The following is a 16,248-nucleotide window of genomic DNA, read 5'->3' as shown; positions in this document are numbered from 1 at the left end:
AATTTTGATCCTAATTTAAAACCCACTAAAAATTTGAACTTTTTGAAATTTTCCATAAGAACAAATGATCATAACCCAACTAGGAATTATTTCAACTACCTAGGAATTATTTTAGCATGAATAAATCAACTTAGTAATTAGGAAACTACATGTGTGACATTGTTTGGATAGTTTGCTTATTTCCCTTGTTGAACATATGGTGGTACACACCTATGTGAAAACCATCTCCAAATTTGAATTCAACTCATTCAAAAACACACAAAAAAGGAATTCCTAGAAAAAGAAAAGGAAATAGAAAAGGGGGAAACCTCACGGGCTCATTCTCTCCTCCCTCCCTCCTTCGGCTCATGACGCACCCGTCTCTGCCCTTCTCCCGCATTGGCCAGCCACGGCATCGGACCGACGCACGAGCACGCTCCTCTTTTCCCTTCCCTCCTTTCCTCCACGTTGGGCCGATAGTGTGTCACACCCAGATTTGAGAGAGCAAACCAAGTGTATTTCACATGTGTGTCAGGATCTCAAATTACACACATGCAATCACATCATCAATGGTACAAAACATAGTGTTCGTACATTAAAGCATAAACGAGTACATGAGTATCATTATTACAAGTCTTTCATCAAAGTTCTAGCGGAAACTGAAATAATATCATTCGAATGAAACAAATAAATGACAACATCGATGTAGCAGATCCACGTCGCCACAGGAAGGTCAACGGTAGGAGACACATGAGCCTAACAACTAGGTAAATCTTCTAGGAAGTCCACATCCCGATCTTGATCGTCCGAGCACCCTTTATTTCTGAGTCAAGTTCTAATCATGTGAGAGTATGGGCCACTCATGACCGAGAGCATGGCTGATATATCAATTTTAACTCTACAGAGGTGTACACTTTTCCTTCAAGTCGTGATTCCCATTTGCCCGGGGTCATGACTCCCTAAAACACTACCAAGGTGAGCAGGTAGGGTTTCACTATGAGACTTTTCACATGTTCTAGCTAATAGAGTGCAACCCGTAAGGTTTGGCCTAGGCGTCGGTAGCCGTCCCTATAGCCATGGAACCTAGACAACCACAACTAAATATCCATTACCTAGGTTACTTTCTTATGCCTACCTGGTAAGCCACACCCTACTAGTAGAGGTCCTGATACTACATCAAGCTAGTGCCATATGGCTTGAAGCTATACTATATGTCCCAGGTGGCTGCTCCACGAACATGTCCTTAGGGAGGGCGAACACGAGTACCCCTGAAAACTAGGCCAAGCTCCAGTACCCGTTCCCCCTTTCATCACCTTAACCACAATGCTAGAATGCATCATAACATCTCCTTCTCCCTAGTAATAATTAATCATCATTAATCAGTAATCATTATAAAGATAATCATTAGGCATCAATACTTTCATTAACATGTAGTAATGTCGGTGGAGCAGCTAAGCATAACTACACTACCCAAATATAGACCCTAGGTAACACAAGGAATATAAGATAGGGCCAGTCAGGTGCTTAGGGTTTTGCAGAATTTGAACACATGCAATGAAAGTAAATGTATTTAGTGTATAGGGGCAAAATGATCAAATGGTGTCTGCACTTGCCTTGTCCAAGCTCGGGCTAGTCAAACTCCTCGGGGGTCCTGCTCCTCTTCCTTCACAAACATCTCGTTCTCTAAACGCAACAGTCATCACACACAGGAGCAATACATGCAAGCAACAAGCATTTAGTTAGAAACAGTACACCAACACAAACAACAGTAGTAAACAAGCTTGCAAAATTAATCTACACGTCGAGACGAAAGTGTAGGAACAAGAACCACCTAAATAGAAGTTAAAACGTGAAAGTTATGGCCTAATTAAGCTACTGATGGCATTCCTATAATTAACCTGAACTATTTTCGCATTTAAAATAATTAAAAACCAAAATTAAAATGTATTTTGGACTCCTGATGCAAATACCAATGGCTGTAGGGGCTTAACCGCAAAGTCTAGGGCTTAAATCTAAATACTTTTGAACTCCGCAGGACCTAGGGTTAATTACATAAACCTAAGGGGGCTTTTATGCAAAATCGCCAGGGTTGACCAGCGGTGGCCGCGTTGACGGCCACGCAGTGAGCTGTGGCTGGCCGAGTTCGATGGACCGGCCATTGACTAGCCCGTGGACTGAGCAGCGGCGGCGACGACGGGACGCGACGGCGGCGCCATGGATGGCGACGGCGCTACAGGGCACGGAGAAGCGGGGTGAGGGAACGGGCATGCAGCGCGTGGCACAGCAAACGCGGTGCGCATCTTGGCCGTGGCGGGAAGCAGCTGGAGGTGGCGGCTTACGTGGCAATGCGGCGCGGGCGTAGTTACAGCGAGGTGGTGCAGCCAAAAGAGAGGGAGAGGGAGCGCGCAAAGAGAACCAGCGCGTTCCTCTCTTCCACGCAAAGCTCATAGGGTGACAAACGACGGTGAGGCACTACTACAAAAAGCATTTTTAGGGGCGGCTGGTAACCCTTTGTAGGGGCGGTTTGGCCAGCCACCCCTACCGAACCATCTCTACAAATCATGCATTTGTAGGGGCAGTTCCTAGGCCGCCCCTACAAATCGATTTGTAGGGGCGGTTGGCGATTGAGCCACCCCTACAAATCGATTTGTAGGGGCGGCTGGTATTACGAACCACCCCTACAAATCGATTTGTAGGGGCGGCTCAATCACCAACCGCCCCTACAAATCGATTTGTAGGGGCGGTTGTAATGCCAGCCGCCTCTATAATACCTGTTTGTAGGGGCGGTTCAATCTAGAACCGCCCCTACAGTACGTTTTCTTGTAAAAAAATTCAAATTTACAATTCAAATTCGACCAGAACTGTTTGTTTCCGCGTATTCCATCCAGCGTTCGCGTTGCCAAACGCCCCGCAACCAACGTTCCGAACCACGTTTGCATTGCCGAACGCCCCGCGACCAACATTCACTCTGGGCACGATTTACCGAAAACCGAGAACCAAACCGAATTTACCGAAACCGAAAAATTCGGTTCCAGGTTCGGTTTCGAGATCTCAGGTACCGAATTTACCGAGGTATTTTCGGTTCCGTACCTCGGTAAACCGAAAGTACCGAACAATACCGAATTTACATAGTAAAGCACTAAGGCCCATGTTCTGTTGACCCAACAGCAGCCCACCAAGGTAGTAAACCCTAGTCACTACTTGGCACTCGCAGGGCAGTCGGCCAGTCGCCCGCTCGTCCCACACTCCCACCCCCGCGCCGCGCAACCGCCCGGCGCCTGCCCAACCCTACGCTGCGCCGCACAGCGCCGCCTTCCTCCCGCCGCCGCGCCCCGCAGGCGCGCTGCGCGCACCGCGCAGCCGCTTGCCCGCCTCCGCGGCGCCGCTGGTCCGCCTGCCGCTCGCTCGCCCGGCTCCACGGCCACGCGGCCGCGTCGGCGCCGTCCCGGCGCCCCTAGAGGCCCAGACCTGAGACCCCCCACGTCGTCACCCGGCCGTCCAACTGAGCAAGAGCAAGGAGAGGCAGCGACAGCGAGGCATCGAAGACGGCTACTTCCATTGCTTCCTGCGACTCCAAGTCCAAGGTAAGTCTGATCTGAGTCTATGTTTGACTTAATGGAGCAATTTGGTTCTCTAGAATCTAGATGTTTATTTTGACTTCGCTTGAATGATGATATATAACAGATGTCTCAGTCTGATGAAGACATTGGTAAAGAAATCAGTGACTGGGGGCTCCAGGAGGATGAGCGGCTAAGGAATGAAGAGGGAGAGGCCTTGAGTCATGGCAGGGCTACTGGTGCTGATGGGAAGGAAGCTGGTGCTGATGAGAAGAATGCTGCTGCTGATGGAGAGAAACAGAAGGAGGTCATCGATGTAGATGCTGATGCTGAGGATGGGACGAAGAAAAAGGAGATGACAGCTAGATCAAAAATTTGGGACCACTTCATCAAAATCATGGAAAAGGGTGTGGTGGTCAAGGGACAGTGCAAGTATTGCAAAGCTGAGATCAAAGCACATCCAGTTCATAATGGTACGTCTGGTATGCGTAAGCATTTTGGCGTTTGTAAGAGTAATCCTCATAGATCTAGTGATCATGCAACTCAGGGTGTTTTGCAAGTTAGTGAAGGAAATAATGTAGGCACTTGGAAGTTTGACCCTGAATTGCTTAGGTCTGCCTTTACTGAAATGATAATAGAAGATGAGGAGCCATTTGGATTTGGTGAAAAACCTGGTTTTAGGAAGTTCATGTCTATTGCTTGCCCCCGTTTCATAATACCATCTAGAAGGACATGTACTAGGGACACTTTGCAATTATATTTTGAGCAGAAAGCTAAACTGAAAATGTTTTTCAAGAACATTGCAATAGAGTTTGCCTCACAACCGATGGCTGGACATCACAGCAGCAAGATAGTTACATGACTGCAACAGCCCATTTTATTGACAATGATTGGTGCTTGCACAAAAAGATAATTAGTTTTTTCAAGGTCAAAGGGAAAAAGGGGGATGATATTGGAAAACACTTACACAAAGTATTGCTTGACTGGGGATTGGACAAAGTAATGACAGTAATAGTTGATAATGCTAGTGCAAATGATAGTGGTGTTAGTTATTTGAGGAGACAAATGAATAGTTTGAAAACTAGCATAGCAGACGGCAAGTACCTTCATATGAGATGTGCTGCACATATAGTTAATTTGATCGTGCAAGATGGTTTGAAAGAGGTAGACCAATCTATCAAGCGTATACGGGCTGCCATTAGATTTGTCAGAGCAAGTTCATCTAGGATTGCCAAATTTAAAGAGATTGCTCAATGGGAAAAAGTGGACAGCAAGGCATTCTTGAACCTTGATGTATGCACAAGGTGGAACTCGACATATGATATGCTAGCAGCTGCCTGCACATATGAAAAAGTGTTTGCTAGATATCCAGAGGAAGATCCATACTATACAATTGAATTGCTTAGTGAGACTAAGCCAGATGTTCCAGGTCCAGGAGTTCCTAATGAGCACGATTGGGATAATGCAAGGAAACTAGCTGAGTTTCTAAAGCATTTTGCTAACATAACAACACGTGTTTCAGCATCCTTAAGTGTGACTGCTCACACTTACTTCCATGAGATTTTAGAGGTCAATGCTTTGGTGAATGAGTGGCTGACTAGTGCTGATTTTGTCCAACAAGACATGGGGAAGAGAATGAAAGACAAGTATGACAAGTATTGGGGGCAGTGGCATGACAATTTGGGCTTGCAAAATGAGAAGGGAAAGGGAAAGGAGAAGGAGAAGGAAAATATTAACTTGCTTATCTTTGTTGCTGTTGTACTTGATCCAAGGTACAAGCTTTCACAGTATACAGAAATTGCAATAGAGGACATGTATGGTGAGGGTGTTGGACAAAAAGTGTGGGCTGCTATTACCAAATGTTTGCATGATCTTTTTGAAGAATACAGAGCCAAGAATTCATCCCCAAGTCCTGTAAACTCCCAACCAAGTGATGAGACCCAATCTAAACAAGGTAGAGACAGTCCTAGAAAGGTGAGGAGTAACATTGTGAAGAGAATGAAGCTGAATAGTGGAGTAGGCAGTTGCAGTAGGGGCGGCATCAGGACTGAATTGGATAGGTACTTGGCTGAAGAATGTGAAGAAGATACCAAAAAATTTGATATTCTTGCTTGGTGGAAGGGCCAGGCCACTAGATTTCCCATACTTTCTAAATTAGCTCGTGATGTGCTTGCTATCCAAATCTCTACTGTTGCTAGTGAATCTGCCTTTAGCACTGGTGGGCGTGTACTGGATGATTTTAGGACTTCACTCACTCCATTCATGGTCGAAGCTCTTGTATGTACTCAAGATTGGCTTAGAAGGGCAACTCCAATCAATCTTTCAGAAGATACAGAACAATTAACTAAACTAGAAGAAGGTGATAACTCATAACTCTATGTGATTTATTTTTCTTGCTGTTATCATTACTGAAAAAAAATTATTACATCCTCTGTTTATTTAATTTCAGAGTTGATTCAAGAGTTCAAGGACTTGGCCATTATTGACGGCCATGCTGCCAAGTCACAAATTCAAGGCAGCAAAAGTAGGATGGTTACCGCCACCAACATCAAGTCCCAACCAACAAAATCCTCCAGCACCAAAGCAAGCAAGAGCAAGTCCTCCAAGCCTACATGAGTTACATGAGTTGCTGGCATCTTGTCATGTGACTTTGTTTGAACGATTCAAATTTGACCATCTTGTATAACTCATCGACGTGTACAACTTTTATTTTGGTCATCTTGTCATGTGACTTTGTTTGAACGATTCAAATTTTGAAATTCAAATAATTTCAACTTGAAACAATATTTTGAAAGAGTAAATGATTTCAGATGAAAAACTCATGAATACCAATGTTGTACAACTCATCAATATGTACAACTTTTATTTTGATCATATTTTCATTTGACCAAATTTGAACCGTTGGAAATTTGAATTTCACTAAATGGCAACTTCAAACAAGATTTTGAAACCTTAAATGATTTCAACAATAAAAGTCGTGAACATAAAAGTTGTTGAACTCCTCACTGTCTACAACTTTTATTTTGATCACTTCTTCATGTGACAATTCAAATTTTAAATTTTAGAAAATGACAGCTTCAAACCAGATTTTCAAACACTAAATGATTTCAGCTGTAAAAGTGATGAATATAAGAGTTGTATAACTCATCAAGATCTCCTACTTTTATTTTGGTCATTTCTTCATTTCTATCACACCCAATTTTAAGGATAAAATTGACTACACAAAACTCGTGTGTGCCTAGGAATCAATCACACACACAAGCTGACAAATTACATAAAGTATCATCACGGTGTCATACATCAGAGTTATAATAAAACTTAGTCTTATACATCACAGCGGAAAAATAAAAAGATAAACTCTCGTGGGCTTCATCACAGGGAAGGTCAACTGGTTAACCACAAGCCTAAAAATCCTCCAAGAATTCCTCATACCCGTTGTCCTCTGTTACCCATCCGGGATTTTTATCCAAATAAAGAAAATAAACAAGTGTAAGTACATTCCGTACTTAGCAAGCTAACATGGGGTTATGAAGCTAAAAAAGGATTGACTCTGGTTTACTGCAGTTAGCATTTTTAGTAGGTCAAGCTTTTATTCTCAAGTATTATCAAGTTATGCTTAAGCTCCCATTTAATCCCATAAGAACATATATCAGTGTAAAGTATATCATAGATCATCATAGAACATCTTAATAGATCATCATCAAGTATTCAGTTATTCTGTGAGATTTCCGGGCCGCTCGTAACCGTGAGCACGGCTATTATAACAGTTTGTTATCCTCTGCAGAGGTGGTGCACATTCACCGCGAGTCATGATCCCCATATGCCCGGGTTAATTACTCCCATGTCACTGCTAAGATGAGCGGGCAGGGTACACTATGAAGCCATTTCATAGGTTTCCCTAACAAGTTAGGGCCGCTAGGTTTCCTTGGTAGGCAGATGTAGGGACCCCCCTTTCCTATGGCACATATCCATCGCGGCTATACTCATAGGAACAGAGGCAGCCCTATACCCAACGTGGCAAGCCCCATTTGTGCCAAAAAGGTAACCTCTAACTAGCTAGAAAAGATCCTATTACTGAGCTAAAGTCAGAGCCATATGACTCTCCCGGTTGCACTGTCAGTCCCAACTTTTGCCGACAGATAAGTCCTTATAGAGGGCCGGGAGCAACATGAACAAAGGTCACTTGCACTCTCGCCCTATGGAACAGTTGTTATAAATCATGTTACTCACTTTGTTCCATAGTATCATTCATCAACATGTATATCAAGTTCAGTTAGAGCACTAGCAATCTACCCATATGCATTTAACCCATAGGAGACAAGGAACATGATAAACAATCACTAGGTTGTCCTTACGGGTATCAAAACTAGACACATGCAAATGAGTAATTGATTAAAGTGAAATAGGACATCAAGGAAGGCCCATGCTATACTTGCCTTGGTTCACAAACTCGTGCTGGTCCTGCTGGTCATCGAAGAATTCTTGGTCTCCAACGTTTTCCTCACCGTCTGAACGTGACCAACACGGCAACATACAACATTCCAAAAGCATTCATGCAAAGTAAACATTCCTATCATTAGAACAGTACACCAACAGTATTGAAAACAAGATAAATGTTTGTAAACATAATCTACGTCTCGCTACGATCACGTCAACGCGAAGTTCACGAAAAACGGAGCTAAAATGCGAAAGTTATGATTTAAACAGGTTTTTCCTATAGCCATATATTTAATTAAATCTAATCATGAAATTAAAAAGTTCCAAACTTGACTAACAGTAGTTCCAACATGTAGCTTATGAAATTACGAGGCTAACGCGATTTGAATGGATCAATTCGGAGCTAAAACGACAATTTTATGAGCAAAACAGTTCGAATGGCATTTCTGTAAATACTGAAAACGTATTTTTGACTTAAACCGTGAAGTTTACGCTTCCCAAATGAGATTGCGCATTCGGGGAACTACGCCTTGGACTGCGGGTTAGGACTTAGAAAAGTCCAGGGTCTCTTTTGCAAAACAGCCACGCGAAGGGGTATCGGCTGATCTTGGCCGTCAGATCATGGATGGAGGGCTCGGATTAGACCTAGGGAGGGAGAGAGGAGAAATCCGGCCGGCCACAGTGACGCCGGCGGTGAGGCGCCATTGCCGGCGGCGTGGAGGTCTCGGTCGCGCGCGGTTAGGGGCTAGGGTTCACCAAACGGAAATCCGAGCGCACCGGGGGACGCGGGGGAGGAAGGGGGTCTCGGCCATGCCGTTACGGCGGCCAGGAACGGTGGCTAGCACGGTGGTCGCCATGGCCGGTGGTGACGGCCTGCGAAGCTCGCGGCCAGAGCTCAAGAAACCAAGAAAAAAGAAAATAGAGGTACCGGGAGATAGAGGGAGGCCGGGGGTTCTCACCGCGGGGAAGAAAGAGGACGGCGAAGCACGGCGGCGACGGTCCGTGCGAGGGAGAAGACGGCAGATCCCAGTGACCTTCGGCTGCGGCGGTTGCGGCTTCCTCGGTGCTTGGCGAGCGCGAATACGAGAACGGGGAGCAGCAGGGTGCGCGAGGAAAGGCTCGGCTGCTATTTGAAGCGGCCGGGGCGCGAGAGGGGTGCTCCCACGACGCCAATCGTGGGCGGCAGTTGCGGCCAAGCCGGGGCTCGAGCGGTTCCAAGCCGCGCGGGGAAGAAGCCTCCGCCGACAAGCAGGGCCCGAGCATCAGCGGCAGGGCACGGGGGAGCGTGGGTGACGGTTGCCTGGCGCGGCTGCTGGGCCGAGCGGCCGAGGGCCGAGGCCGTAGCTGGGCCGGCGGTTGGTGGGGTGCTGGGCCACGGGGCAGGGAAAGGGGGAGAGCTGGGCTGCGGCGCCGGGCCGAGCGGGGAAAGGGGAGAGGGGGCCAACGGGCCGATTTCAAGAATGGAGAGGAAAAATGATTCTTTCCTTTTCTATTTCTTCTATTTTCCAAAACCCTTTTTAAATTCAACTTTCAATTCCTTTTGAAATCTTTAACAAATTCCAAGCATTCACAAAATGATATGCAGCAGCATGTATGCATCAAAAAGTTTCTAAACTTATTTTTAAATTTTAATTCCACAAAATTTATTATTTCCCTATCTTTTAATGCACACACATTTGCTTAAATAAATCATATTTACTAATTTTAAAAGAATGCAAATTTTAGGATGTTACAATTCTACCCCCTTAAGATGAATCTCGTCCTCGAGATTCGGGTGATTGCTTACTCAAACAGTTGGGGATAAGTCTTTCTCAGATCCTCTTCTCTTTCCCAAGTAGCCTCATCCTCTGTATAACGATTCCACTGCAGCTTGCATATTTTTACTGTTCGGCTTCTCGTAACTCTTTCGGCAGTTTCCAAGATCTTTATCGGATACTCTTCATAAGTAAGATCTTCCTTGACAGCAAGTTCTTCCAAAGGAATTTGTTCTTCTGGTACCCTCAAACACTTTTTCAATTGGGAAACATGGAACACGTCGTGCACTCCTGACAAACTCTCAGGCAGTTCCAACTGATAAGCTACTTCTTCACGTCTCTCTAGGATCTTAAAAGGTCCTATATATCTTGGTGCTAATTTTCCCTTCATATTGAATCTTCTCACACTTCTTATTGGTGACACTTTCAAGTACACATAATCACCAATCTCGAAAGTCAGCTCTCTTCTGCAGGTATCAGCGTAACTCTTCTGTCGGGACTGAGCTACTCTCAAATTGTCTCTAATCATTCTCACTTGTTCTTCCGCGTCTCTAAGGACATCAGGACCAAACACTTGAGTTTCTCCAGTCTGATTCTAGAACAAAGGCGTTCTACACTTACGTCCATACAATGCCTCGAAAGGTGCTATCTTGAGACTCTTCTGATAACTGTTGTTGTACGAGAACTCTGTGTAAGGCAGGCTCTTATCCCAACTATCACCATACTGAAGTGCACAAGCTCTCAACATATCTTCCAAAATCTGGTTGATCCTTTTAGTCTGTCCATCAGTTTGCGAGTGGTAAGCAGAACTGAAATTCAACTTTGTCCCCAAAGACCTATGCACTTTATGCCAGAATTGCGATGTAAATTGGGTGCCTCTATCCGACACAATTTTCTTGGGAACACCATGTAAGCACACTATTCTTTCCATGTACAACTCTGCTAATCTTGCACCATTATAGGTAGTCTTGACTGGTAAAAAGTGAGCAACCTTGGTGAGTCGATCCACTATTACCCATATTGAATCATAACCTCTTTGAGTGCGGGGCAGTCCTACAATAAAATCCATACCAACTTCTTCCCATTTCCATTCAGGGATCTTCATTGGTTGTAATAACCCTGCAGGTCTTTGATGCTCAGCTTTCACTCTTTGACAAGTGTCACACAAAGCCACATATTCTGCCACATCTCTCTTCAAACCATACCACCAATACTTCTCCTTGAGATCCAAGTACATCTTGGTACTTCCGGGATGTATAGAATAAGCAGACTCATGGGCCTCTTACAGAATTGCATCACGGATAGCTTTCACTTTAGGTACACATATCCTTTTCCCGAACCAAAGAGTACCATTCTCATCCATTCTGAATCCGGGTGCCTTTCCAAGCACTACATTCTCTGCTATCTCTTTAAGTTTTTCATCCTCCAATTGACCTTTGCGTATCTCTTTTTCCAAAGTAGGCTCTATCACCAATTCCATTGCATTAGTGACCAGGCCCAAGTTGAGATACTTCATTTCAGCACACAACTCTGCTAACATAGATGTTATCTAAAGTCCATTGGCATAGCCCTTTCTGCTAAGTGCATCAGCTACGACGTTTGCCTTTCCCGGGTGATAATGCACTTCCAAATCATAGTCTTTGATCAATTCCAACCAGCGACGTTGTCTCAGATTCAGATCTGATTGGATGAAGATATACTTCAAACTCTTATGATCAGTATAGATATCACTCTTATGTCCAATCAGATAATGTCTCTAGATCTTCAAAGCATGAACCACAGCTACCAATTCCAAGTCATGAGTAGGATAATTCAACTCATGCTTCCTTAGTTGTCTAGATGCATATGCAACCACTCTTCCTTCTTGCATAAGCACACATCCAAGACCCAAACGGGATGCATCACAATATATAGAGAAGTTCTTGCTTAAATCGGGCAAGATTAATACTGGAGCTGTATTCAATCTCTTCTTTAGCTCTTCAAAGTTTGCCTGACATTTATCCAACCATACATACTTAGCATTCTTTTCCAACAGAGCTGTCATGGGCTTGGCTAGCTTGGAAAAGCCTTCAATGAACCTTCGGTAATAACCAGCTAATCCCAAAAAGCTACGAATCTCACTTACAGTTGTTGGTGGTTTCCAATTCAGTACATCTTGCACTTTGCCTAGATCCACTGCCATTCCACCATTGGAGACAACATGACCCAGAAAAGAGACTTCCTTTAACCAAAACTCACACTTGCTCCGCTTAGCGTACAATTTATGTTCTCTAAGCTTTTGCAAGACCAACCTTATGTGTTTCGCATGTTCTTCTTCAGTCTTGGAGAATATTAGTATGTCATCTATGAATACTACCACAAATTTATCCAGAAACTCCATGAACACCTTATTCATCAGATACATGAAGTATGCTGGGTGCATTGGTCAATCCAAAAGACATAACGGTGTACTCATATAATCCATACCGTGTAGTAAATGCAGTCTTGGGTATGTCCGAGTTCTGAATCTTAAGCTGATGATAACCAGATCGGAGATCAATCTTGGAGAACACATGTGCTCCTCTCAACTGATCAAACAAATCATCAATCCTAGGCAAGGGGTATTTATTCTTGATGGTAACCTCATTAAGTGAGCGGTAATCCACACACATCCGTTGACTACCATCCTTCTTATCCACAAAGATCACAGGTGCCCCCCAATGGGGAAGAACTGGGGCATATGAAACCTTTTTCTTGCAACTCTTTTAGTTGTTTCTTAAGCTCTTCTAATTCATTAACTCCCATTCTATATGGACGTTTAGCTATTGGTGCAGTTCTAGGTAATAATTCAATAATGAATTCAATGTCTCGGTCAGGTGGCATACCTGGCAAGTCATCAGGGAAGACATCCGGGAACTCCTCCACAACACGATCTTGTTCATTGACTTCACCATCTAGCTGGTTCACTGTGGCTATAGGCTGAGCTTGCACTACCACTTCTACACAGATTCTATCTCCATTGAGTGATGTCACAACCACAGATTTCTCCTGACACTGAATCACTGCCCGGTGTTGATTCATCCAATCCATTCCCAGGATAAGATCAATTCCCGCTATTCTCAACACAATAGGCTTCACTTTGAAGTCTACCCCCCTTAAGGAAATGCTAGTTGAGGGGCTCCAATAAGAAGCAGGCATACTACCTCCCAGGGAATTTACTAGTATGGGGTTTTTCATGGCACACAAAGGTATGCTATGCATTCTAATCAAAAGCTTGGGAGATAAAAGAATGCGAAGCACCAGAATCAAAAAGTACGGTAGCAGAGATAGAGTTGACGCTGAACGTACCCAACATGACCTCAGGCGTCTCCTGAGCTGCATCAGATGACACATAGTTCACCTTCGCTGTGTGAGGTGGTCGGGCGTTGAACTTCTGATTGTTGGTCTGGTTCTGAGGTGCTTGTTGGTTCTGCTTCTTAGGACACTTGATGAGCATAGTGACCTACTTCTCCACATCGGTAACAGGCATTGGGATTGTTGGGTGCACCACTCTTCATAGGAGCATTGTTAGGCACTCCCTGGCGTGTTGCAGGATTGCTGGTCTGTTGCGGGGGACGTTGATTTCCAAACTATTGCTGATACTGAGGGCGTTGCTGGAACTGGTTCCGCTGGGGATACTGACCATGGTTTCCCTGGTGAGTTGGTCCTTGATTCCTCTACTGGAAACCTTGCTGGGGATAAGCACATGGGCGAGTGTTGCTTCCAGAAGCTTGCCCTTGGAGCCTTCTTTTCTTATCTTCCATCTCCTTGCGCTTATCATCAATCACGATTGCGCGATTCACCAAAGACTGGAAGTTAGGATAAGTATTAGACATCAGCTGGAGCTGCAGTCCATCATAGAGTCCCTTGAGGAAATGGTGTTGCTTATCCTTGTCATCCGCTACATCATTAGGAGCGTAGCGTGATAGTTGGGCGAACTTGTCCTAATATTCCGCCACAGTCATTGATCCTTGCTTGAGAGATCTGAATTCTTCCTGCTTCAGTTCCACTAGTCCATCAGGAATATGGTATGACCGGAAACTGACATTGAATTCCTGCCAGGTGATAGTAGGAGCATTGTTGGGACATCCAAACTAGAATGATTCCCACCAATCCTGAGCAGCTCCTTGGAGGTGCCCAGAAGGCGTACAACACCTTTTCAAGGTCGTTGCATTGTGCTATGTTCAGTTGTTTCTCCACAGCACGCAACCAATCATCTGCCTCCATAGGGTCTGAGGCATAGGTGAACACCGGTGGTCGACCTTTCATGAACTCTCCACGCTTATCTCTGACCTGAATAGGCGGTGGCCCTCTTGCAGGTTCATTGTCCAAGCGCTGCATCATAGCTTGCATCAGCTGCGCTTGCATTCCCAATATCTATTCCATGGTCACAGGTGGCGGTGGTGGATTTATAAGAGCATCACGCCCACGACCACGGCCTCTGCCTCTTCCTCCTCTTGTGGCCATCTGTTTTCCAACAAATGTGCAAAATTTAGAGATTTTTCCAATTATAGAGAGCTTATAAAAGATAAGACACAATGCTGAGAATTCTCTGGACAAGATTCAAATTCAGCAGTTCAGTAAAACTGTTATAACTCGAGTTTCAGAGATCCAACAGAGGTGCACCAAGATTTGTTAGAAAGCTTAGGACATCAGCTACAACTTTCATTTAGACCACTTTTACAGATTCGGACTCACACATAGTCAAAAGTAGAGCTAAACCGAAACTGTTCTGAGTTCCAGACAGCGCAGGAACATCAACTTGTGACAGCTAGATCTCCCAAACCTGAACAGCTATTGACGTGATTCTAGAAACATTTGAAAGATACAGAGGTCTAGTTATCTCCGACAAAAATTTCAGAATTTTTATCATCCCAGATTTCGAGATACCAGATAAAGATCACAGGCTGCTCCAGAAATCAGCACAGCAGAGATAAGATAAAGCGAAACATCTGCATTAAGATTTCATTCTAACTAAAAGTTCCAATCTAAGGAAGTTGTGGACATGCCCACAAACTTCCAGCAATCAAGCAAAATACCAAATCAACCAAGTTCACAAATTAAACATCTAATCAACCAAGTTCACAAGACCAACAAGACTAAATAAGAACACGAACTAACGACGTGGTAATCTAGATCAAGGCACCTAACACCTATGGAGCAGTGTCAATCATGGTGAAGGACCGGCGCTTCTTCTTGTAGATGGAAGGCTGTCCAAGTTGTGCTCGAAGTTCATCCACTTGTTTCTGAAGACGTCTCTGTGCCCTCTGAGATGCACGCAGTTCTCCTTTGACTTCCTCATCCACTCCCTGCATAGCGTGGACAATGCTGCACCGTTGCCTCCAGAGTTGGGATCATTCTCTGGTGGAGCCAAAACCTGCCAAACACCCTCATGATCATTTCGAGGAAGGAACCTGAAGCGATCCTCCCTCATGGCCTCAAAGCGACGACCATGGTAGTGGATGTAGGCATTCTGTGCTGCATCCTCCATGCCATCCAAAGCATGGGCTCTCCTGGCAGGGGCACAGTGGACAGTCTCCACCTCATGTCCATTCTTGATATCGTTCCAAGCGGTGACCACCAGCTCTACCTTCCAGAAGGTAGCCTCCAATGGGTGCTGGTACTCGGCGCAGTGGTAGCTGATGGAGGCGTGCAAGTCAGGGTAGTAGTCGTCCAGCACGTGGGTGAGGAGAGTGTGGTAGTAGGCTATCTCGGGAGCTGGCTTGAAGTAGTACTTGCACTTCCAGCCAATCTCCTCGTCCTCCACGGGGGCAGCTGGGGAGGGTGCAGGTGTAGGGGAAGTAGCCGTCGACTCCTCAGGTGTAGCTACAACAGGATAGACTAGCACGGCAACTGGTGTAGGAGCAGGTGAAGGCGTCGGTGTAGCCATCTCCTCATCGTCGGAGATGATCACAATCTCCCTCTCCTCCGGTGGGGCACGCGGGGTGAATATGGCACGATAGCCGGCGGTGCTGAGGCGAGCAGTCTTCGGATTATGAGACATCTATAGATTTAAAGTGAGATAGAATTAGAATCAACAATTTTAAATAATAGATTGAGGTATGAAAAGCATAAATGTTTTAATAAAATAATAAGAATAAGTCAGTAAGCAAGAAACCAGAGGAGCAAAGATGCTAAAACGACCATTTTCTAACTAGGCTTGCGTCCTACAGTCAACACGGCTCTGATACCAATTTGTCACACCCAATTTTAAGGATAAAATTGACTGCACAAAACTCGTGTGTGCCCAGGAATCAATCACACACACAAGCTGACAAATTACATAAAGTATCATCACGGTGTCATACATCAGAGTTATAATAAAACTTAGTCTTATACATCACAGCGGAAAAATAAAAAGATAAACTCTCGTTGGCTTCATCACAGGGAAGGTCAACTGGTTGACCACAAGCCTAAAAATCCTCTAGGAATTCCTCATACCCGTTGTCATCTGTTACCCATCTGGGATTTTTATCCAAATAAAGAAAATAAACAAGTGTAAG

The sequence above is a fragment of the Miscanthus floridulus genome, chromosome 4, assembly GCF_019320115.1.
Source record: "Miscanthus floridulus cultivar M001 chromosome 4, ASM1932011v1, whole genome shotgun sequence".
Classification (NCBI taxonomy): domain Eukaryota; kingdom Viridiplantae; phylum Streptophyta; class Magnoliopsida; order Poales; family Poaceae; genus Miscanthus; species Miscanthus floridulus.
The sequence above is the reverse complement of the archived record's forward strand: the minus strand, read 5'-3'. Positions refer to the sequence as shown.